Source organism: Castor canadensis, chromosome 2 (genome assembly GCF_047511655.1).
Source record: "Castor canadensis chromosome 2, mCasCan1.hap1v2, whole genome shotgun sequence".
Taxonomy (NCBI): Eukaryota; Metazoa; Chordata; class Mammalia; order Rodentia; family Castoridae; genus Castor; species Castor canadensis.
In genome coordinates this window covers 75,631,871-75,658,058 of record NC_133387.1, presented here as the reverse complement: position 1 = coordinate 75,658,058, position 26,188 = coordinate 75,631,871, and positions in this window count along the sequence as shown.

Below are 26,188 nucleotides of genomic sequence, written 5' to 3'. Positions count from 1 at the left end.
CTTTGTTATTATTGAACCTAACTGGGTGACAGGAGATGCAGAAAGGACACAGGATAGAAGACAGACAGAAAGTGGGACCAGGTGTGTTGGATGCTCAGGTGAAGACATACAACTGCCTCATTGCTTCTTTCCTCTATTATTCTCTTCATTTACTCTGCTTCTTTTCTCTATCTTTATTCTTTAAGGCCTTACTCCTTTACAGTTGTTTAAAATCTTGCTTCTAAAGTCTTTCCTTAAAACCTTGCTTTTAAAGTCTTCTTTTCTGTTCTATAAAGTCTCTTTCCTTAGACTTGCTCTGTCCCATGTTTTCTTAGTTTTTCTTTAACATAATCTCTCTTAAAGTCTTTGCCCCCAGACTTGCACTGTCCCATGTTCTGTCTTTAGCTTTCTTAAAATCTCAGCCTTCAGACTTGCTAGCAATTCCCCTTTAGCAATTCTCCCTTCCAAAAGCCTCCTTTCACCCAAAAAAGCAAAAGGCCAAAAGCAAAAGCCTCAAGCAAAAGGTCCAAAGCAAAAGCCACCCCCCAGTTCTCCTTCAGTGAGTCTTTTATATCCAGTGGTAAACAGGGTAGAGCAGCGGTTCCTGGGGAGGGGTGGGACATTGTAACAGGAGAAACCTGCATTCCTGCTTCTCTGAACATAAACAACTTAGAAATAGCTGTTCTGCATCTTTCTCTTCTATGGCTGGGGCTGTGCCAATCTTGGCCTACAGATAAACATCTGAGGAAAAGCAGTTGAGCTGCATTTCGCCTTGCTTATGTCCAGTTCTCATAGGTTTCTCATAATATACTTTCCACAGGTGACACTTGTTCAGTATGCTTATTATTATTACCATCATTATTGTATTATTAGTAGTAGTACTTATTATGCAGTATTGAAGTATTATGTTTTTCAATCCCAAGTTATTTCTTTCCAGTCAATTAATCCTAGACACTTCTAGGGAATGCATAGGTCTGGGTTGAGCAAAAGAATGTAAGGTCTAGGGACACTGATCAGGTATTCAGTAACAAAAATATCTGTGGATGAGACCTTTACAAATGGCTGGTTTTGGAGATCTTTTTGCTCTGTTTGAGCTCTTGAGTGACAGAAGCTGATGGGCTGGCTTTTCAAGCTCAGAGTCTTATAACCTCTAGGTCCTGAGAACTAGAGGCTTATGGCTGCAGGCTTCCAAAGTAAGAGACTTATAGTTCTAGGTTGTAAGACTAGGTGGTAAGGTATAGGATTTTTTGCTCTGGACTATGAGTGCCAGTAGATCAACACCTAGCACCTAGTGTTACAGCTCTCAAACTTTGGCTGTCAGAACTTTCAGTGGTTCTCTGGAAAACTTCCACTGGCTAGTGTCTGTAGTTCATCTCAGCTCTTCACCATCTCTCATCTTTTCATTACTTCTTCAATCCTTAGTAATTTCTACTCCTGGCTGCTCTCTGGACCACTTCAGCCTCCTCTTGGCTGTTCAGTGAACTGGGAACTTGTAGTCCTGAGAATCTCCTGGGGCTTATAGCCTTGCCATCACTTTTCAGGTGTCTTCTCACTGTTATTATTGGGTGCCTGAAGCTGAAAGTCCAAAGGTATCGTCTGGTCCTTCTGCAACCAGCTCAGCCAAGTCTACTTTTGTTAAGGACCACAAGCAGGCAATAGGACAATATGAAAGAGGACTTTATTCAAGAGAGCTTTTCACTGGAGTCTAATGTTGCAGCATGAGATAAGTAGTGGACAGGAGAGAAGTCTCCCGGACTAACCCAAGGAGAGTAAGAATTGTATCATTTACATGACTAGAAAAGGGACGTGACGTGCTTGTGCACAGCTTTCAGTTCCACAAATCATGAGTTTTTTACTGGGTTGTTGGAGGAATTGCTCCCCACTGGCCCAAGCGAGAATAGCTTCAAGATGGGCAATGGGCAGGTCCTCTGGAATGACTGCAGGTGAGATCATCTAAAGATCGCCGAGTCTTTTATTGGTCAAAGTGAAGTCTCCCAATCTGGGGCTATCTGGAGAAATTATGACTGCAGCAAAGCCTCCCAAAGCAAAAAATCATGGCTTTAGCAGAAGTCATGGTCATAGTCTTTGTAGCTGTACTGAAGTCTCCTGGGGCATCTGTGAAGTGTCCAAAGCAGCTAGACTACCATGATGATAATACATCCAGTTTCCAAAGAAGGAGCCACTGGGTTGATAGCTAGGCACAAGGGAAGAGTCTAACAGCTATCAGTGAAGCAGCTAATAGACTCATCTTCAATATTCAGCAGAAAAACATTGAGGCATGTTTACAACAAAGACTTATTATGAAATTAACATTCTCAACAGTATTTATCAGTGCTCAACTTCCAACTAAATACTTCCCTATCTGCTTCACAACCATTCTAATTAATTCTGTGGCCCTGTGTCTGACACAATAATCATGTACACCTTGTCATGTATCCACTAATTGCCACCACTTGGCCCTTGCAACCTCAGCAATCTAACTAGAGCTAGAGATCCTTGTTTAATTGTAGCCATTTTCTCTGTGATAAAAGGGCTGCAGAGAAGAGTTATTGTAGATCTCATTGAGGAAGGAGTGCTCCTTTTGAATTCTTTTTTTCTCACAGCCTTTATGGAAGGAATGTCCGTTAGATCTGGGGAATATCCGTGAGGGATGGGGTTGGCAAGCAGGTCTCACATGACAAATCCAACATACCATTCAAATTGCACTAAGTCTTTTGAAAGCTTCCTCTACTATTAACTGTAGATGAGAAAGTCCTTCAATTTCATTTGGTGTAGGGTTACTTTTGGTCCGTATTTCAGGCAAACAACCAAACAATCAAGTTATTCTCAATCTGCCAAACTAACATATTGGATCTGAAATCTCTGCATATCTATAAATTTAGTATGATCAAACACTGTATTTCTTTTATCTTACATATTCCCATACTTATTTCTCATGTTCCTATTAATAGAAATGATAAAATCATGTGATTTTTTGGTATGTATTGCTTTTCCTCATCAGTCAAACATTTTACCTCATCCTTTGGGACCTGCTGGGACTGGAGTGTGGCTATAGAAATCTAAAAGCAAGCTCCTAAGGAAGACCAGCAACCCCTTGGAAGGCTTCAGGGCTTCTGATCCTCATCAGGGCCAGCTGTTATAGGTTCTTTAGGTAGGTCAAACTTGACCTTTGCTGCAGACTTACAAGAGATGCTTCTGAAAGTGAAGTTTTAGGGTGAAAAGCCCCAGCTCCAGGAGTTCCAACCAAACTAGGCTTAGCTATCCATCCCTATAAGAGACAAACAAGCATTGGTAAATGGCAGAGAAAAGAGATTTAATCAAATACGATAAGGAACACAGGGATTCATTGATACCTCCCCCACCCAAGACCTTCAGAGTGTTGACATAAATTTTAGATTTAATTAGAGAAGAAGTTGGGGGGAGGTAATAATTCTGGTCAAAGATGTGTTTGGTTGCTCATTATCTTAGGATGTGCATGTGGCAAGAAGAAGGCATTATTGTTTGAAGGTCAGTTATAGCTTTTGCCAAGCGGTGTTTATTCATTGATCCTGTCCTTCCTGGAATCCCAAGGTAACTGGGGTGGGTAGATATTAAGGGAAAACAAAAAAGATTGAAGCAGCAGAGAGAGAGAAAATGGAGTTAGGGCAGAGCCCAGTGTCTTCCATCACATCTACTGCAATCTTAGTAGAGTATATAAAGCTTCAGAGTCTTCATCTACAATGGAATCTGTCCATGGATCTCTGTCTTAATGTTAAAAGTCCCATTCCTTCCCTTCATGGTAAATTTTAATAAAAGAAACCCTGAGAGAATGAGAATTAAATTTGTGTTGTAATTTAGCCATCTATGGAATATGACTAAGAATTCAATTTTCAGGAATCATGATAACTACAGAAGATAAGGGGAGTCACGGACAATTTGGAATATTTTATGTGGTCCTTATGTTGAGAATTTAAACCCTGGAACATAACATTTTCTTGTCCCACATTCTTCAGCACAATTTGAAACAACCAAACAACCCCAATATTCTCTTTATGTACACAAACATATCTTACAGCAAGCTTTGTCATCTGTAGTCATTTATAGTGTTATTACTACCAAAGCTAGATAGCCCAGAACCAGTTCAGAGAAACTTATCAGAAAGGAAAAATGTATCTTCTTTCTACCTTTCAAAGTTGTTCGCTGGGGTCCTGATTAAAAAAAAAAAAAAACTGACAAGAGAGAAACATAGATTTACTAAATACAAATTTTATGTGACACAGGACATGAAGTTAAAACTGAGTGTTTTTATGCTAGATTTGATAAAGATGGAAATTCATGGAAAAATGTGAGGAGACAATGGATATGAGGTAAGCATAGGAAATGGGGAAAAGTTAGCAAAGGCTATTTGTTCAGGTTCCTCTCTGTGTCTCTTCTTCTTCAGAAGATGTTCCTTTCCTCAGGGTATAGGGAAGATACTTTTCACATAAGAGTCCTGTGATTTGCTTCAAGCAAAGGTCAGAAAGTCTTACCTGTAACTGCTGTTTCTCAAAATACTCAATATGCCAGGTGAAATGTTCTGACTGCAGCAAAAGGATCCTTAAGGGCTGGCAGAGTGGTTCTAGTGGTAGAGTGCATTACAAACAAACATGAAGCCCTGAGTTCAAGACCCACTTCCAAAAAAACCCAAAACCAAACCAAAACAAAAAAGGATCTTTAAGATTCTGTTCTTTCAGAACTGCATGTGATATGTTCAGAAAAGTAAAATGAATCTAGAGATAGGTAAATATCATACTTCTGTTTATTTAATTATATGTAATTTTTAAAGTAAGTAATTTCTAGGGCTGGAGGTGTGGCTCAAGTGGTAGAGTACCTGCCTAGCAAGTACAAAGCCCTAAGTTCAAATCCCAGTACCACTAAAAAAAAATAAGGAATTTCGAAATACAATTTTTTTGACATGTGGAATTATATGTATAATTATACATTTTCTTAAAAAAGGAAATTTTTTACTAGGATTTGATATTGTTCTAAAGTAATTAGGAACAAATGATGCATGTGAAGTCTGGATAGCTTCACAAGGAAATCCATGAGCACAAACAGACCAGAATCAATGTCATTTTTCATTGCCACCAGCCTTCATTGTACAGGTATCCCACAGGGTAAGTTAGTATCACTCATTACAGAGTTACACAGACATTTGTCCCACGAGGTGGGGAAGCTTAGAGAGAATCAGTTAGCAAGACTATCTGCTATCTCATAACAGTGAGGTGAGCAAGCAAAATAAACAAGAACACTATCCCTGGCTTTGTGAAAATATAGAATATGTGGCTGCCACTTTACTTCCACCTTCTTTATCTCAGACACTGTGGTGTGGTGGCTCAAACCTATAACTCCAGCCAGCTACTTAGAGGCATGAGGATAGTCAGTTCAAGGTCAGCCCAGATGAAAGGTAGTGTGAAATCCCATCTCAAAATCATAAACAAGAACTATGGGCTTGGCTCAAGTGACCTAGTAAATGTGAGGTTCGATTGAAACTGCAGTACCAATGACAGCAAAACCAAACCAAACAAACCAAATGAACAAAAAAATAAGGAAGTTCATACACATAATGTGTGTTTGTGTGTGTGTGTGTGCAAAACAATTCTGAAAACAGAATTTGCCCTACTCAAGTTGACACATCCTTCCCTGTGATAGCTATTTAAAAAATACATATTTTTAATGCCATCTCTGTAGTTGCAATGGGTCTTTGTCTATGTACTGAGTGTATAGAGCTTGTTCCTGTCCTGGCAATTTAAAACAATGTTCACAGGAGAGTAGCATGATAAAGTGAGACTTTGAGCCTCTTTTCAGCAGCAACTGATTATTCCCTATAGATCCTGACATGTTCCCATTTCTTTTTGGGAACACCAGTGGAGGCCTATTGTTACTGACACCACTATATATTCCAGTCTGATACACAAGCTGTTGAGGATATATTATTAAAAACATAATCTCTTCCCAACACAGAAATCCTCTCCACAAAGGCAGCAGAAGAAGAAAGCACTTATATCATTGAAGAAACATTAAACCAAAATGTTGGGAGCATCACAGGCAAACCACAAAGAAAATGCAAAGGCAGAGGAATCTTAGCCCATTACATAACCATGTAGATAACCCTTTACATGGTGCTCTCATGATAATCATTAGTCCATAAGGAAGAGGACTTGACTGGAACTTTGTGTCACACAAAGTTCATCCCTCCTTTGCCAAGTTATTGGGATGACCAGCTGTGTTAATGTATTCCTTTATCTAGAAGAGAAATATACTCCTCACGCCTTCCAGATAGGAGCAGTTTTGTTCCCATTGAAACTGTAGACTGGCTGCTATTTTCCTTGATGTTTGCATTTCAAAAAGATGGTTCCTAATTCCTTGAGAAAGACATTCCCGGGTCATCAATCTAAACAAAGTCTTGTCTGATATTCAAATAGACTTATATACATTTATCTTTTAAGCAGAAGAGAAGAGAAAGCACAAGTTTTCTAAAGTAAATTCTTCAAATAAAAGGAAGGAGAAGTCTTTTCTCTCATTTCAACAAGGAGAATTAAGTCAGTTCCTCCTTCCCTTCCTCCTTTCCCTGCCTCCATGCTGGGTGTTAAGCATGCCAGGCAAGTGTTATACCATTGAACTACATCCCAGGGCCATATTTTAATTTTAATGGTTTTTACCTAGCTCTCAATTGACCTTTAATAATTTGCTAACATATTAGTTGGTTTCTCTGAAATAGTTTGTATAGTGAAACAACTTCTCATTACCTACTGCAAGTGACATAGTTCATATGTCTTAGTTCTCCTGTAAGGGACATGTCCTACCTAATAGTCAAGTCTTAATCACTTACAATTTTATAAGAGAATGTTCAATTATCAGTGATTATTCCAATCACTGAACAATTACAAGTAAGCTGTGAAGGTAAAGAATTTAATTAGCAATAAAATCCATTCAGGATTACTCCATCACTATGTCAATATATGAAATTTATAATATTTTACCTTACATAAAACTGAGGCCTCTTATTTACTGTTGAAATTTTGTGCCTAGTATCTTGTATAGATAATGAAAATTGACTCTTGTACATTATGTAATTTTTTACAGTGCAATTCTTAAATTGTATATTTCTTCCCCTAATTATCTAATTTGATATTCATAAAGCTTCAAGTGATAGCTATTATTTGTCACAACTTGGAAATTAATACAGAGTGTAATTTAAAGGAAAAACACAGGAAATAATATATCAATATCTTAGGATATTTAGAAAATAGAGTAAAAACTACCAATAATAATGAAATAAAAAACTGCTTAAGTATAAATTTCATAAAACATATGAATGATCTCTAGAAAATTACTCAACATACCTGTAGTAAATTAAACTTAAATGGAAAGATTGAAAATGTTTCATTGACTAGTAGACTACATATCATTAAGTTGTGTTTGATATATAGATACAGCGCAATGCCACTCAAACCTTTATGTGTTTTAAATAAATCTTTACAAACTAATACTACAATTGTTTGAATGTGGAAATTACTAACTGTAAGAGTGATGAAAAAATTTGGAGAATTTATACTCCCTGATTTCACCACTTAACAATAAGGCTATAGTAATCAATAGAGCATAGTGTTAGCAAAAAAATATCATAAAGACTAAAGAAACAAAGTAGAATCATGGAAAAAAAGGAAACAAGAAAAACTCCTGACACAGCTATCTTTAATTGATTTTCAACAAAAGAGTGAAAATAAGTAGGTGGGGTAAATAAAGAGGAAAAAAATTAAAATTTATCTTGACTGACACTATAGAGAAAAATAAAACTGAAATAGTTCAGAAAATTAAAATATAAAAGATAAAATTATAAAACTCCAACAGAAAACAATCAAGATGCTTGAGTAAATCACATTAAAAGTGAAACTGAATTTTGCTGCAAAGATTTCATTCCTGAGTCATTCAGTAATACATTAACCTATGTGTTATAAGAGAATCAGTCCAGCTGTCTCTATTCTTGCATGCAAGGGACAAATTCAAGCAAGCAACAAAGCATAACACCAAAAAGTATAGTTATTAGAACAGGAAGTCACGTTCAGAGGTGAAAGTGCTCAGATAGATCAAGAATGACCATCATTTCTACATTGGCCCAAGTTTTTAATTGAATTTAAGAGCCTTGGAAGGTCAGATCCCACCATAAGGTCACTCCTACAGGGAGTGACTAACATGAAAGTTGTGAAAGAATTATGAATTTTCAAGAGTCTCTGTGCATACCATTACCCAAGACCACCTAAGAAAAACTCTTGGCTGTGCTGAGGTTATTTAAAAATACAATGAGATTATAATGACACAGTAATGGGCAAAGGGCAAGTCTGGGTCAAACCAGCTCACCTTAACCTGATTAAAACTAAGATTTTCTCTTTACACAGGACCAGATGCAAGGTGCTGTAAATGATGTTTATGTATTTTAGAGCAATGTTAATCTTAAGAAAGGTCTGGCCGTATCCAGCCTTCTACATGTCATTTTGCACCAGGTCTTTATTCTGTGAGTCACCTGGGGGTTCCTCACATTTCCACAGGGTGTAAAGCCAGAAGCCTACATCTAGAAAACCCTAGGTCTGTTTTGGATTCCCTTTGCATATCCCCATTGCTTATTTCTAACTGCTATCTGTCACAGGTACTACAGTGAAGGAACTTTATAAATTTATTTAAGGCACAGATATTTTGGATGATTATTTGAGTAACAGATAAATAAACAATTTTCCTAATCAAGTTCTGAGAATCTGTAAGAGATTACTAGATCTCTTGTAGAGAGTGATAAGTAGACAGAATAAGGATTTTAAAATATGCATCAAGATATTTTATTTTATTGATAATTTCTAAGCAGAATGAGTAAAAAAATTATTACAATTCCAGAATATTTACTAAACAAGTAGTCAAAAATAGAAGTAAATTATTATATCTACAACAGAGCTAATAACAAAAAATTCTAAACTCTAAAAATGAATCCCGAATTATTACACATTGCATTCATCTCCATCACAATCAGACTGCTTTTACTTATGATTAAAATAGAAGTTTACATTTGAGAATAAAAATTCCTGTTCAAGATAATTTTGTGATCATTTAATATTTTAGTTAATTGCATTTGCATTGATTTGATGGATGTATTTGAGTACACATTTATTCATCATCCTTGGACTTAAGGAGAGAAAGGACTATTACAAAGGCCTGATCAGAAAGGTAATTAATTTAACTTAAGAAATGCATCTGCAAATACACTGTGAGAGCTAACTAGAAATAGGTTGTCAAGCAAAGGACATGTCTAGATCAAATTATAAGGTGTGCAGAGTGTCCTCAATTCTCTTCAGGGTTAGGCAGGGAAAATGTATTTAAAAAACAGAATTCTCCAAAACTGGCCTTTCTGAAACATGTTTGCCATATATGATGATAAAATAAAACTTGTCTAACAGTATACACATAAATAAAATGTATCAGACCCTCAAGTAAATTCAAATTGCTAACAACCTTCCATGAATTATGTTATCAATTGACACTGAAATCTTTCTAAGGGAAATTAAAGATTCATTACTGGGAATTCAGGCATTATTCAGTAGAGTTGAGTGATTTTTAAAAAAAATTTTTTAGCAGAGTTGTATGAGCATTCCTGAAATTTTACCATATAGGTTTGACTGACTCCAGAGGATATATTTCCTGTTTCCATACTTTTAGAAAAAATCCATAGGACAGAGTTCCTTTAAATAAAAAGTACAGTTGAAGAACATGTACCTTAATCAATACTTAGCCATTTATTGAGATAAGATTTAGGACATTCCTGACATATATGATTTACATTGACTGAATGAATGTGTGCATGTTATCTACAGTGAGTATGAAAAAATGCATTTATTCCAGCAGAAAGATTTAAAAAGTTATATTTTATATATATTGGAAGCACAGACATGTTTCTAGGCATGGCTTTTATGAGACAAAATCGTGTCAAAATTCATTTCGGAAAGAAATAGATCATGTAGTTTAAAAGCAGAATAGTTATTTTTTCAGCTTATGTCTCTGAATATGTATCTTATATCCAAAACACTATTTCTCAGCACAATTTTTAAAAAATCAAATTGGGTCTTTACTAAGACATGGTGAATGCAACATAATATAAACATGTATGATAATAGAGTCTTATATTTTAAATTCAAAATTGAATAAATACATATTGAAAATAGATATTTTAATTATTAAAATTTTTCTCTGTCATAATTCCCTTCTTTTTTTGAGTTGAGACCTGAAGGTTGACATCTTTCCGTCTGCACCCCAATATCAGGGTTAGGCTTGGGATGGTACAGTGGGATGGGCAGTTGAGAATTCAACCTTGAGTCCTTCATCTGGAAGCAGTATTTAGTTTGACTCAGGTCCATAATGGAAAACAGCTGGCTGTTCACAGGTGTGTCACAGATGCTCAACACTACAAATAAATAAAGCTAAGTGAGTGGTAATAGTTTATGAACAGTGAGAGAAAAGGTCACAAATGATTCCACTCTTTCAGGCAATAGCTCTTGTAAAGCTCTGACCTTTCTTGAATTCATGGTGCTATGCAAATGCTTGTTAGACTAGAATAATGTTCTCTGTTCAGGACATGTCATTCTCTGTTATGAATTCACAGTCTGTTGTAGGTTTTAATGCCTGGATAATTCCTTTCATGTTATTCCTTCCCATTCTAGTCTTCATTCTCCAAAGCTATTGACATTTGAGTCCCTTCAGTTTGTTGAGGATTGGGGTTTCTCTGTGTACAAGTTGGTTCTTAGTGTGCCGTGACTCATAATGGCATTTCAAGTAGTACTCTTTCAACATAGACATGAGTTTTTCAGAATTTACCTTAAAAGAAAATTTCATTCTTCTCATAAAAGAATTCTTGAATTGAATTATTTAAATTCATGACAATATTAAAGAGATAGTCATGGCTTCACAAATTAAAATAATAAGCTACTTTACAACTATCAAAAGAGTAGAAATTCCAAAGTAAAATCAATATCAACAGGGAATACTGTGATATTCTGCTTGAATTGATACAAATAGTGTGTAAAAGAAGCAAGAAAGTTCCTACTTTATGAGTCCATGTTAACAAATGGCCTCAGGTTCAGAGCTTCCAGTTTAATACATGCTCATGTATAACTCTGTTGTTTATTATGTCAGACATCTGACACCATGTTGTATTCATTTAAGTGAAGTGTGAACCATTGTCTGTATTAGAGATCAACACCTATTTTAATGTATGCTTTTGAACAAAATCAACAATCTACTTGGAAGACAGTTGTAAAGTTAGGCCATAATTCATGAGTAGAAAACAATACCTTGACTACAAAACAATTACATCCAGATATTGACATTTGATGGCAAATTACCACTAACAATGGAAAAATTAGATTAGAACATTGTTAAACAGTAAATCTGAAGTCAACCTAAAATATCCAGGGGGAAGATAAGAAATTATTTTAAGCAGAATCCTAATATCTGAAGTTTTTATATCAACTTTCCAGGAATAAGTAAGTCTTTACTTATCCATGGCTTTAATCTAATCCATAATCAAAAACATACAGAGCTTGGTTCATGTGATCTAAAGCACAATGAGAGAAGATTCCAAGATGGCGACTAGAGGGAGGAAGCAGAAAGCATGCTTCCTGAAGTAAAGTCTTGAAAAGATGCTGGAGATACACAATACAGGAAAAACCACTGAGAAGAGGCAAAACTTTGACTCCTCCACATCCCCAGCCCGCGCATAGCATCCCCACTCCACATTAAACAGAGAAACCAGGAGGGCTCCCACACTGCAAGATACCAGCTCCCAGACTGCTTGAAAAGATGCAGACCACAAGGTGAGCTAAGTGGCACGTGGTACTCCCTCAGACAACCCTGGGCCAGATCAGCATAGCCCCCTGGACAGACTGACTCCCACCCAGGGAAAAAAGAAAAAAACACTGAATAATAAGTAACAACAACAAAAAAGACATGTAGCAAAGAGGACAGGGCACCCTGAGTGTCAAAGAGAGGGGAGGGGCAATCCCCCATGGAACTGTAAATAAACAAGCCTGCCAAAAGCAGGAGTAGTGGCGCTTGCCCAGCAACCAGGAGCAGGAAAGCTTACAAAAGTGGCAGTGGGAGGAAAACTCCACAGGAGAGGGGGGAAGCCCACTTCCCACATGAACTGTAAATAAACACACTGGTCTGAGAAAGCAGGTGTAGCGTCACCTCCCCCAGTGTGCTTGGAAAGGGGAAAGATTATAAAGGAGAACTCTAAATAAACAAAGACTGAGGGGCTAGGTGAGTGTTAAGCTCACTCCTGAGATCTGCATAAAGCCTCCAGGAACAGCTGGTAACAGTAGCAGGCAGGTAAGCCACAGTCTCAGATAGCCATTCACAGAACTGTCTCCAGACTCTCTTTTTTTTTTTCCTCTCTCTTCCTTTGATGAGACAACAACCGAACTACACATGCATGCTGAAAAAGTTACTGAAAACTTATTGCATTTGAGCTTGGGACACTTTGTGTTGTTTTTTGTTGTTGTTGTTTTTTCCCCTTTGATGAGACAATGACAGAACTACTTCTGAGACATCATCTCCAGGACTGGAGGCTGAGGGACTAACACCAAAATTATTAATACTGAAACATTATTGAATTTGAACTTGGAGTTTTTTTTTTTTTAAGTTTTCAATCCTCTCTCTGTCTCTCTAATGCCTGTTTAGCTTTCTGTTGATTAGTACACTATCTCTCCCTGTTTATTTCTTTGGCACTGTTTTTTTTTTTTTTTCTGTTGTTTGTTTGGTTTGGTTTCTTTTTAGTTGTTTGTTTGTTTTTCCCTTTTTCTTTACCTTCTTTGCTTTCCCTCTCCTCTCACCCTTCCATTCTAAATATCATCATTGTTATTATTACAAGCTAGAAAATACTTAATTGCACACAGTACAGGGACAGTAACAACACCAAGGACAATGACGGGAAGACAGAAAAAATTGGGAAACCAGTTTCCCCACAGCAAAAAAATTAGTACAGGAACCAGAGGGAAATGAGGAAAATAGATACTCAGATCCAGACTCCAACAAAATGAAGATAAACTATGCAAAAGAACCCAATGAAGCCCACAAGAATAATCTAAAAGAAGAAATCCTACAGGTACTCAATGAGAATTTTATAGAGATGATACTGGATACGGTCAACCAAAATGTACAGGAGACACTCAAGAAATTCCAAGACAACAAAAATAGAGAATTTGAAAAAGCACAAGAAGAAATAAAGGAAACCATAGAAACACTGTATAAACACCAAAGTGAAACAGAGAACACGATTAATAAAGAGATAAATGAACTCAGGACAAAAATAGACAACATTAAAGAGGAAACAACCCAGGATATGGAAAACCTCAGAAAAAAGAATGAAACAGAATTGCAAAACAAAATGGAAGGTAAATCCAGCAGTAAATCCAGCAGAATAGAACAAACAGAAGACAGAATCTCAGAACTCAAAGAAGAAATGGTAATTAAAGGAAAAACCAAAGAACTATTAAACAACTCAAGACCTGTGAAAAGAAAATGCAAGAACTCACTGATTCCATCAAAAGACCAAACCTGAGAATCATGGGCATTAAAGAAGGAGAAGAGGTGCAAGCGAAGGGAATGTGTAATATATTCAACAAAATAATACAGAAAATTTCCCAAATCTAGAGAAAACTATTCCCATACAGATGCAAGAGGCCACTAGACCACCAAACAGACCAGACCAAAATACAACTACCCCACAGTATATATAATTAAAACAACAAGTACAGAATATTGTAGGCTGTAAGGGAGAAAAAACAAATAACATACAAAGGTAAACCCATCAAAATCACAGCAGACTTCTCAACAGAAACATCAAAAGCAAGAAGAGCTTAGGGTGAGATCTTCTGGGGACTGAATGAAAATAACTTCAACCCTAGGATACTCTACCCAGCAAAACTATCATTCAAAATAGATGGAGCAATAAAAGTCTTCCATGATAAGCAGAAACTAAAACAATATGTGACCACAAAGCCACCACTACAAAAGATTCTTCAAGGGATTCTGCACACAGAAAGAGAAACCCATCATAACCATGAAAGGGCAGGCAGCACCAAACCACAGGAAAAGAAAAAGCAAGAAAGTAGAGAGTAACCTCAATTTAGGTAAACACAATCAAACCTTCAAACAGCTAAGACAACTAAATGAAAGGAATCATCACATACCTATCAGTACTAACACTTAATGTTAATGGACTTAATTCCCCTAAAAAAAGGCACCGTTTGATGAACTGGATTAAAAAGGAAGATCCAACAATCTGTTGCTTTCAGAAGACCCATCTCACTGACAGAAATAAGCATAAGCTTAGGATGAAAGGCTGGAAGAAGATTTACCAAGCCAATGGCCCCTGAAAACAGGCATGACAAAGTAGACTTCAAACCTACATTTATCTCTGACAAAGTAGAGATACATATCTCTGACAAAGTAGACTTCAAACCTACATTTATCAAATGGGATAAAGAAGGACTTCCATAGTAATAAAAGGGGAAATAGACTAAAAGGAAATAACAATTATCAACCTATATGCACCCAATGTCAATGCAACCAATTTCATCAAACATACCCTGAAGGACCTAAAAGCATATATTAACTCCAACACAGTGGTTGTGGGAGATTTAACACCCCATTATCATCAATAGATAGGTCATCCAAACAAAAAAATCAGTAAAGAAATCCTAGATCTAAAATATACCATAGATCAAATGGACGTAGTTGATGTCTACAGAACATTTCATTCAACTTCTACACAGTATAAATTCTTCTCAGTAGCCCCCAGAACCTTCTCCAAAATAGACCATATCCTGGGGCACAAAGCAAGCCTCGGCAATTATAAGAAAATAGAAATTATACCATACATTCTATCTGATTACAATGCAATAAAACTAGAACTCAGCAACAAAAATAAAGACAAAAAACATGCAAACAGCTGGAAACTGAATAACTCATTACTTAACGAACAATGGGTCATTGATGAAATAAAAGAGGAAATTAAAAAGTTCCTGGAAGTCAATGAAAATGAAAACACAACCTACTGGAACCTATGGGACACAGCAAAGGCAGTCCTGAGAGGAAAATTTATAGCAATGAGTGCATATATTAAAAAGACTGAAAGATCCCAAGTCAATGACCTAATGATACATCTCAAACTCCTAGAAAAACAAGAACAAGCAAATACCAAAACAAATAGGAGGAGAGAAATAGTAAAAATAAGAGCTGAAATCAATGAAATAGGAACCAAAAAAACCATACAAAGAATTAATGAAACAAAAGGTTGGTTCTTTGAAAAAATAACCAAGATCGACAGACCCCTGGCAAACCTGACTAAAATGAGGAGAGAAAAAACCCAAATTAGTAGAATGAGAAATGCAAAAGGGGAGCTAGTAACAAACCCCATGAAAGTCCAGGAAATCATCAGAGACTACTTCGAGAACCTATATTCAAATAAATTCGAAAATCTTAAAGACATGGTCAGATTTCTAGTTACATATGATCATCCAAAACTGAACCAAGAGGATATTAATCACCTGAATAGATCTATAACACGAAATGAAATTGAATTGAAGCAGCAATCAAGAGTCTCCCCAAAAAGAAAAGTCCAGGACCTGATGGATTCTCTGATGAATTCTATCAGACCTTTAAAGAACAACTGATACCAACCCTCCTTAAACTGTTCTGAGAAACAGAAGGAAAACTGCCTAACACATTTTATGAAGCCAGTATTACAGTTATCCCAAAACCAGGCAAAAACACCTCCAAAAAGGAGAACTAGAGGCCAATCTCCTTAATGAACATTGATGCAAAAATCCTTAATAAAATAATGGCAAACCAAATTCAACAACACATCAAAAAGATCATTCATCACGACCAAGTAGGCTTCATTTCAGGAATGCAGGGGTGGTTTAATATATGAAAATCAATAAACATAATAAACCACATTAACAGAAGCAAAGACAAAAACCACTTGATCATCTCAGTAGATGCAGAAAAGCCTTTGATAAGATCCAACACCATTTCATGATAAAAGCTCTAAGAAAACTAGAAATAGAAGGAAAGTACCTCAACATTATAAAAGCTATATATGACAAACCTATAGCCAGCATTATACTTAATGGAGAAAAAGTGAAACCATTCCCACTAAAATCAGGAACTAGACAAGGATGCCCACTTTCTCCATTCAACATAGTACTGGAATTCTTAGCCAGAGCAATTAGGCAAGAAGGAATAAAAGGAATACAAATAGGAAAAGAAACTGTCAAAATATCCCTATTTGCAGATGATATGATCCTATACCTTAAAGACCCAAAAAACTCTACTCAGGAGCTTCTAGACATCATCAATAGCTATAGCAAGGTAGCAGGATATAAAATCAACATAGAAAAATCATTAGCATTTCTATACACTAACAATGAGCAAACCGAAAAAGAATGTATGAAAACAATTCCATTTACAATAGCCTCAAAAAAAATCAAATACTTAGGTGTAAACCTAACAAAAGATGTGAAAGACCTCTACAAGGAAAACTGTACACTTCTGAAGAAAGAGATTGAGGAAGACTATAGAAAGTGGAGAGATCTCCCATCCTCATGGATTGGTAGAATCAATATAGTAAAAATTTCAATACTCCCAAAAGTAATCTATATGTTTAATGCAATTCCCATCAAAATTCCAATGACATTCATTAAAGAGATTGAAAAATCTACCGTTAAATTTATGTGGAAACACAAGAGGCCACAAATAGCCAAGGCAATACTCAGTCAAAAGAACAATGCAGGAGGTATCACAATACCTGACTTCAAACTATATTACAAAGCAATAACAATAAAAACAGCATGGTACTGGCACAAAAACAGACATGAAGACCAGCGGAAATGAATAGAGGACCCAGATATGAAGCCACACAACTATAAGCAACTTGTCTTTGACAAAGGAGCTAAAAATATACGATGGAGAAATAGCAGCCTCTTCAACAAAAACTGCTGGGAAAACTGGTTAGCTGTCTGCAAAAAACTGAAACTAGATCCATGTATATCACCCTATACCAATATTAACTCAAAATGGATCAAGGACCTTAATTTCAGACCCCAAACTTAAGTTGGTATAGGAAAGAGTAGGAAATACTCTGGATTTAATAGGAATAGGCAAGAACTTTCTCAATGGAAGCCCAGCAGCACAGCAACTAAGAGATAGCATAGATAAATGGGACTTCATAAAACTAAAAATCTTTTGCTCAACAAAAGAAGTGGTCTCTAAACTGAAGAGACCACCCACAGAGGGGTAGAAAATATTTGCCAGCTACACATCAGACAAAGGACTGATAACCAGAACATATAGGAAACTTACAAAACTAAATTCTCCCAAAGTTAATGAATCACTAAAGAAATGGGCAATTAACTAAACAGAACTTTCTCAAAAGAAGAAATTCAAATGGCCAAAAAACACATGAAAAAATGCTCACCATCTCTAGCAGTAAAAGAAATGCAAATTAAAACCACACTAAGATTCCACCTCACCCCTGTTAGAATAGCCATCATTAGCAACACCACTAACAACAGGTGTTGGCGAGGATGCTGGGAAAAAGTAACCCTCCTATACTGTTGGTGGGAATGTAAACTAGTACAACCGCTCTGGAAAAAAATTTGGAGGCTACTTAAAAAGCTAGACATTGATCTACCATTTGATCCAGCAATACCACTCTTGGAGATATACCCAAAAGAATGTGACACAGGTTACTCCAGAGGCACCTGCACACCCATGTTTATTGCAGCACTATTCACAATAACCAAGTTATGGAAACAGCCAAGATGCCCCACTACTGACGAATGGATTAAGAAAATGTGGTATTTATACACAGTGGAATTTTATGTAGCCATGAACAAGAACAAAATGTTATTATTCTCAGGTAAATGGATGGAATTGAAGAACATCATATGTTCTCCCTCATATGTGGACATTAGATCAAGGGCAAACACAACAAGGGGATTGGACTTTGAGCACATGATAAAAGCGAGAGCACACAAGGGAGGGGTGAGGATAGGTAAGACACCTAAAAAACTAGCTAGCATTTGTTGCCTCAACGCAGAGAAACTAAAGCAGATACCTTAAAAGCAACTGAGGCCAATAGGAAAAGGGGACCAGGAACTAGAGAAAAGGTGAGATCAAAAAGAATTAACCTAGAAGGTAACACACACGCACAGGAAATCAATGTGAGTCAATGCCCTGTACAGCTATCCTTATCTCAACCAGCAAAAACCCTTGGTCCTTCCTATTATTGCTTATACTCTCTCTACAACAAAATTAGAGATAAGGGCAGAATTTCCAAAAAAAAAATAATAATAATAATAAATAAAAAAAAAGCACAATGACATTTTTAGCCTTCTTTTTTTCAGATGGATCTAAAAAAGGTAGCTCATTTTAGCCAAAAAGTTAATATAAAAGACAGAATATATGAGGTATGTTAATGGAATAGCAACTTCCTTAGAATCCTAAGGAAGGATACACTGCATAATTGATGTAGGAATAGAAAGTACAAAAGTTTCTGGTTGGCTGTTTTGGAATGAACATATGAGATAAGCATCTGATTGGTCAAGTTTTGATCAAACTGATGGTATGATATTTTATTTCCATCATTTATATAAATGGAAAAATGAGATCTTGAAACTATTTTTGGAATGGGGGAAGTGGGATAAAGGAGAATGATGGAGGGAGTCAATTCAGCTATGATATATTGTAAGAACTTTTGTAAATGTCACAATGTAGCCCCAGTATAGCAATAATATGATAATGAAAAAAAACTGATGGGATGAGAGAATTATAAGGTAAAGAATGATTGATTAAAATAATAAAAGATAACTTCACAATAGAAAGTAATAATTTAGATAGAAGATCATGTGTGTCTGTTTTCATGGATGCATGCAGTATAAATTCAAATGGAAATGTTTAGTAAAGCAAATGTTAAAAAAGCAACAGTAAAAGGTTCATAAGTGAGTCTGAGTTTAAGAGTAAATGAGATTTCCACTTCACTTTTAGAAGATCAAAAGTAAAGTAGTGCTTAAGAGAGAGGTTCACTAGATGAAAGAGTGAACCTCTTATTTATCTATCTTATTTGAAATTAGATGAAACTTATTCCAAAACTTGGAATAAGTTTTGAATTCTGTATGCAGCTAGAGAGATGAGTTCTGCTATATATGTGTTTTAAACCAAAGACACATGTGATGGGTTTATATTTTAAAAGACTACTTTCAAAGGGTGATAACTGGAAACAGGATAATTACAAATGTATCATAGCTAAAGGTCATGAGCTGAAGAGCTGAATTAAGGCCGAGGAACTAAGCGTAGTGGTAGAGGATTAAATGAAAGTGCTGATGATGAGGAGGATGGTGATGCTGTCGCTGCTGCCACTGGCGATGACAATTAAAGGTAACATCTTTTGAATGCCTACTCTCTGATACGTTCTGTAGAAAGTTTATTATGTAAATTATATCAAATAGTCCTTGTGACAGCCCTGTAAGGATATAACTATTTTTATCTCTATTTGAAAGAAAAGGAGGTTAGTCCTTAAAAAGTTTGGGTAACTTGTTTAAGAATATAGTTATTAACAATTGGAGATATATTTTTAAACAGGATATCCACTGTCCCTTCTTTAGGGCTACTGTATTATTTCATATCTCAGTAAGTATTTAGGGGTTAAACAGCAACTGTTTGCCCAGAATGAGTGGGTTTAGGGAGTTAGGGATTTTCCCCAACATTCTAACTTAGATAGCTAGAATAATGGTAGTCTACTTATTGTGACTGAGAATACTAGTGAGACTGCTCGATTCCTTGAATCATTGTTAGTTATGGGGAGAGGAACATTATAGTGAGTTTTGGGGGCTAGTCCTAAACAAGATAGTGTATGTTTGAATTTATCTGCCTAAAGAGATAAACAAATCATAAAATTTTCTCAAAATGATAGAGTGAAGAAAAGCATACAGCAAGACCAGGAAATGACCATTATTCAATTGACTTTATACATTTTTGGGTTCTTCCTATTCTTCCTTTTCATCAATTATGCACATTTTTTCTTATTTTATTACTAATTTGATATATTTTTAAATAATCTGAAAAAATTTACCTCTTTATTAATCATGGGTACATGTAGTGAAGTACAAAATGTTAACAGAATCGAAAAGATAAGTGCAACTTCAAAGAACATATATTCTAAAAAAAAAAATCACAATACTATGATAGTAATGTCTACTGACTCCATAATTCCAATAGAGAAAAATACCAGACCCTTTGTAATCTTATTTCAATACTAACCCCTACCCTGTAACTGATACACTAGAATGTTTGTGCCATCTCCGATGTTATTTCTTTATTAGTTTTTATGTAAGACCAGCTGGCCTGTAATTACAATTCTATTACTTCTCTTTGGGTATTGTTTTTCATGCTACAAAGCAAACATTGCGAAAACCTTTTGAAAAATACCTAGAATATATATACTTTCCTCATAATTAAATCTATAAATGTTGATCATTTTTAATTATTAAAATTTCTGATGACTAATCTATAAAAAGATTCGATGTTTTCTTTTTTCAACATATTAAAAACTTAGGGATCCTCTTAACTAAGACTAAATACTTCCACAGGAAAAACAATAATTTTGAAGTTTTGCTTGAATATTTCATCAAATTCTAAGGAGTTGTTCCACTTTGGCAGTATGGATTGGGAGAGGAAAAAAAAGGTAAAAATAAAAGCAACAAAAATCATTGCACTTCCCTGCAAAGTTGATAATGACATTATGTCACCATAAAGTACACAGGTAAACCCCTGGGGAGGAAAAGAGAATGTCTTGTCCTAAATGGACAGCTAATGAGATACTTAAAATCATAGCTAGTGAAATGTGTTACAGAAACAAGGTTTATACAAATATGTGTGAGGCTTCCAGTTCATTGATCTGTTTATGGAGAGCTCTTAAATTCACATCTTTTCCTGCTGTGTTGCAGTATAGATTGAAGACATATTGAGCACATATTTAGTAAGAATTTCCTGAGGGAGCATCAGAATTAGCAGTTCCTGTCAATAACATTTGAGGTTCTCTTGCTTGATTAAAAATAATTAATTAACTAATTGAACAGTCATTTTCTCTAATACTGTTTACATTGCATCCATTTCTGATTGTCAGTAATTTCCTCTGAGCAAGCCACATGTTTTTGCTATTGACATCACTGTCCTCCTCATTTACAAGTAATTTAGCTGTGTCTAAACAAAGAAAATAGCTGAAGAATTAGGCAATTAAGAAGGAAATTTGTTTTCAACTAGTCAGCTAGATCATGGTATTTTTCTCAATTTCACACAATAATAGCATTGATTCTCCACTTGCAGTTTCTATGAATGTAAGTAAAAGAAAAAGTTAATACTGAACTTTGTATTTGTATAGCAATTATTTTTGTGTTTGAGCAGAGATTTTAAGAAGGTATTCAGTGATATCAAGACTCCTAGTAGAGAATTAGCCAAGTGCAATGCAGGCTTATGAACTGCAAATGATTTGTGTAGGTATGGAAGTGATCTCCCTAATTCATAACCACTTGAGTAAGACTGATATTTTAATATAATTTCTTATATGTCTAACTCTCTCTACATATATACTACATATGTAGTATAATCCTAAAATGAATTATTGATGCATGACAATCAGCAGTTGTGACTGCATTTAAATCTACACAATGCTCATATCCTGAACTAGTGAGTATAAGAGAATAACTTCTAATGCATTACGTCATTTATGTTAAAATGTAGTCAGCAGTTATTAAAGTCAGAAAAATTAAATTATTTCTTTTTTTCCAACATCTCATAGCTTAACTACCACACAGAATATAATTTAGATGAGATGCCTATAAACTTTAATGATTTGCCGTCTATACCTGGAAATTGCAAAGAAAAACAAAATTTAATTTTAGAGATACAGATTATTATAATTACTGCAGATTCAATCAGCATACATTGGTGAATAAAACTGAGCTAAAACTGAGCAGTGGTGAAGAAAATCCATGAAGAAAAGAGTAATAATTCACCTACCCCAGTCGTCCCGTTCTTGCCTCACTTTTGTTCTCTGGGACTTCTTATGATTGGGATAGTTAAACGAAGTGTTTGAAAAGATGATTTTTAAAATATTTTATCCTCTATTTTAGTTCTCTTCATCAAAGAGCTATTTTGAAATGTATAGTCTTCCACACTGCTAATAAAGAATTCTTTATAGTTGGGTGTTTTGGTGTATGCCAAAAGTCCCAGAGTCAGAAGGATTATAAATTTGAGTCCAGCCCAGGAAAAGTTACCAAGATTCTATCTCAGAAACACAATTCAAACACCACAAAAGAACTGGGGGCATAGCTCAAATGGTAGAGTGCTTCAAGAGTGAGGTCCTGTGGCAAAGACTAAGTAACAAAGGGAGGGGTAATCTGATTAAAGTATGACATACACATGTGTGAAATACCACAGCAAAATCCACTTGAACAGTCAATAAATACTTAAAAAACTGAAGGACAGGAAGGTAAAACAGGGTGAAGGAAGGCAAATAAGACCCATTTACTTTGTACACATGTATGAAAACAGCACAATGAAACCTGGGTTTCATGTGAAGAAGTCTGAGGTCAATGATTTTCCTTCTTACTCCTTGACTTCTCTCCCTATTATGTTTATGTATGGTTACCTGGAAAATTATTTCCTTATCTCAAAAGTGTCATGTTTTAATCAGAATATGTCTCCGTATGAATTTGTCTTAACATAATTCAATCAGGTTTTTCAGTGCACTATTTTTTTCAATAAAATGATTTAGTGTTTTCTTATTGGAAGAAATATTATTCAATTGCTTCCCTTCATGTTCAAAATATTATTTTGAATTTTTTTCTGTTCATGTATTAAGAGGTCCTACTAATGATCACAACTTAACTGTTGGATCATTTTTGTTCTCTTTATATTTTTTTTATAGCTGTCCTAATTGGTTCTTTTTTTCCAGTGTTTGTATTCACAACTACTATTTTAATCACTTTCTCTATGTTATTTATGTATTTCTTCCAGTTTTATTCTCTGTTTCAAGCTTTAGTGATAGGAATGTTTGGTTTTTGATTTTGTTCCTATGAGTCTGCAATCTTTTATTCATGTCGTTTTGCACTTTTATCATCTCATGTTTAATATTTTTTGTTAAAATTATGTCTTCTTTAATTTACTAAACAGAAACAGTTAAGTGTTGGTGGGGTTACTTTTTTGTGTCAGTTTTTATTTCACCTCAAATTTGAATATTTCATTATTAAAAATATTTCACAGGTTGCCTCTTTTCACTTAACTCATTTCTAACTTAAGCAATTTTATCATTTTTTCCTGATACAGTACAGCTTAGTTCTCATTTCTTTCAATGCATTATTTAAGACATATTTATCACCACATTTAAGGTTTTATCTGGGAGATGGTTTATGGGGGATTGGGAGGGAGTTCTAGAGCCTGTGTAGGTGCTTGTGTGTGAGTTTGTGTATATATGAGGAAAGAAAGGAGTAAGATAGGATCAAAATTACAAAGTGTGAATCATGTGCTCAGTATAGCAGTAGACAATTTGTCAGTAGTTCTGACATAGAGATTGCATCCCCTGACTGGAATATATTTTATCTTTTAGAGTTACAGTCTTGAGCTATGATATCTTTTCCCAGTTACATTTGCATCCTTTAGCTTCTGGAAAACATAATAGCCCAGGTATCCTCATTTCCTACTGTACCCACATTTCCAGTCTCATACTCTTTTTATACAATCATTTAAAGAAAATAAACAGGAAAAATAATGTACTTGGTGATAATTTTAATTATTTGTCAGAACACTCTCCTTAGACTTTCTTTTCTGTACCTTCATAGAACATTCAAATGACTGTAACTTTTGTCTTATAGTCTGTAAAATTGCATTATTATTTTTCTAAGAATAAATAGCTCTAGGTAATCCTCACTCAATGTTTGAAACAGAAGGATTGTAAATTCAAGGCCATCCTAGACTACATAGTGAGACCCTGTTTCAAAACAAACAAACAGCTCTAGGTAAATAGAATCATTCTGCCTTTCTTGTAATTTCTCTTCCATCAAAAAACCAAAATTTCAACTTCTATCAGTGCTTCATTTTATGGTGAAGAAGGATGAGTTTTCTACGTTGATTGTTAAGGCAATCTACATCTTTCCTTCAAATTAAAAGGGACTGAAGCATTATTTCAAACATTTATGTGGATACCAAAATAAGAACTATGTCATCTTCTAATAATGCAAACACTCTTATTTATTGAAAAACTCTTTCCTTGATTGTATGCATATATACATATAAATATTCATATATTTGTATATAAATATGCATACATGTTCATTTTAATTTCAACACAACATTTTGTTCCTTTTGTTAGGGTGGGGTTGTTTTAGGCATTTGTTTTCTGGCTTTATTTTTTCTTCTTTTCAGAAATTCAATAATGTATACATCAACACTAATGCATGTCTATAATCTAGATGTCTTTGAACTTTTTCCATTACCTCTTTGCTTTTCCTCGTGCCTTCCATAATTGTAATGGAAAGATTTTGAGTAGCATTCCCTCTGCCATTACTCATTGAATTTAGACTAACACTAAGGATAAAACTCAGCTCAATGCCTGTGGGACTGAATACAGCCATTCATATCATTTATATTCAACTAAATAAACCCAAAATGTTAACATCAGAAAATTGGTATTTGAGTAATCCATTTTTATATCCAAGACATATTGTCTTCTGAAGGATCAACTAATGATTACTTTTCCTCTTTCTTGCCTCCCTCACACAGTAATTATGATACTGTATGTGCAAAAACCAGAACTCTCTCTAAAATGGCATGTGACATTTAAAAATATTAATTTACATTTTCAGTGCTTGCATAAATCTGATGATTTTCTCCTCTTGAGTAAAAAGACTATAATGCTTTCCTGGTGTGTTTTGCTGAGAACTGGATCAACATCACACATGGAATATATTTATGAAGAGACAGACAGAATTATGTCATACCCAGAGGGGAAAATAATCAGGTAACAGCTCTGCATTTGCTACATTAATCATCTTTTTTGACTGAGAGAAAAAAGAATAGGGTTGGCTATTAGACTCATGGTGACCTCTTTCTCAGCTCCAGTTTTAGTGTAGTCAATCTGTTGACCTGTCTGCACATTGGATAAGTAAGGATAATAATGCATAATACCTCTATACTACCTCAGGGCTTTCAGAAAGTGATTTTATGGGATTTTTGCATTACTTGAAAGTTTTTATACAATACAGATGCTGATAGTTCTCTGTGGCAAAGCAAAGTCTTTTATAATGGTTTGAAGAGGATTTTAAATTTATAATTACATTAATGTTTAAAGTGAATCACATATCATTTTTGTTTCATAGGTTTATAGTTATTAGTATTAAGAAAAATTTAAAAGATAGGTTTTACTTGAAAGTGTTTGATGTGCCCATTGTAGCAGAGCTAATATAGTAATCTTAAATGACAGGCCACTATGGGAAGGTGACCAGGAAGTAGTGAACAGGTCTGGTAGAGATGAACCAATTCAGGTTGTAATACACATGTGCATGGAAGCAATGCTAAGAATCTCCCTGTATAGCTATCCTCATCTCAAACTAGCAAAAACGTATGTCTTTCTTATTATTGCTTATGTCTTCTCTTCAACAAAATTGGAAAAGAGGGCAGAACAGGTTCTGCCTGGAAGAGAGAGGGTGGGGGGAGAAGAAGGGAGCAGGGAGCAGGGGCAAGAGATAACCTGAACAATGTATGCACATATGAATAAATAAATAAATAAGATGTAGGTTTTAGGGCTATTGGGATTAGAGGGAAATGATAATGTAGAATTTTAAAGAGAATATTTGATTTTCAGGAACATAATGTTACATTACACCTAGTAAAAGATAATTTAGCATTTAATTGGAAATAATACTGACTTTCAATGTTGAGAGTTATCAGAGCACTTTGGAAGAAATTTGACCCATTTAAATAAAACATTTAAATATAATGTTATGTGCATAATCTATGGAATATGTTGTTAATATAAGAAAATACATGTGACTAGAATATTCCAAAGTTCCTATAAAATGGTAGCTTGAGTAAA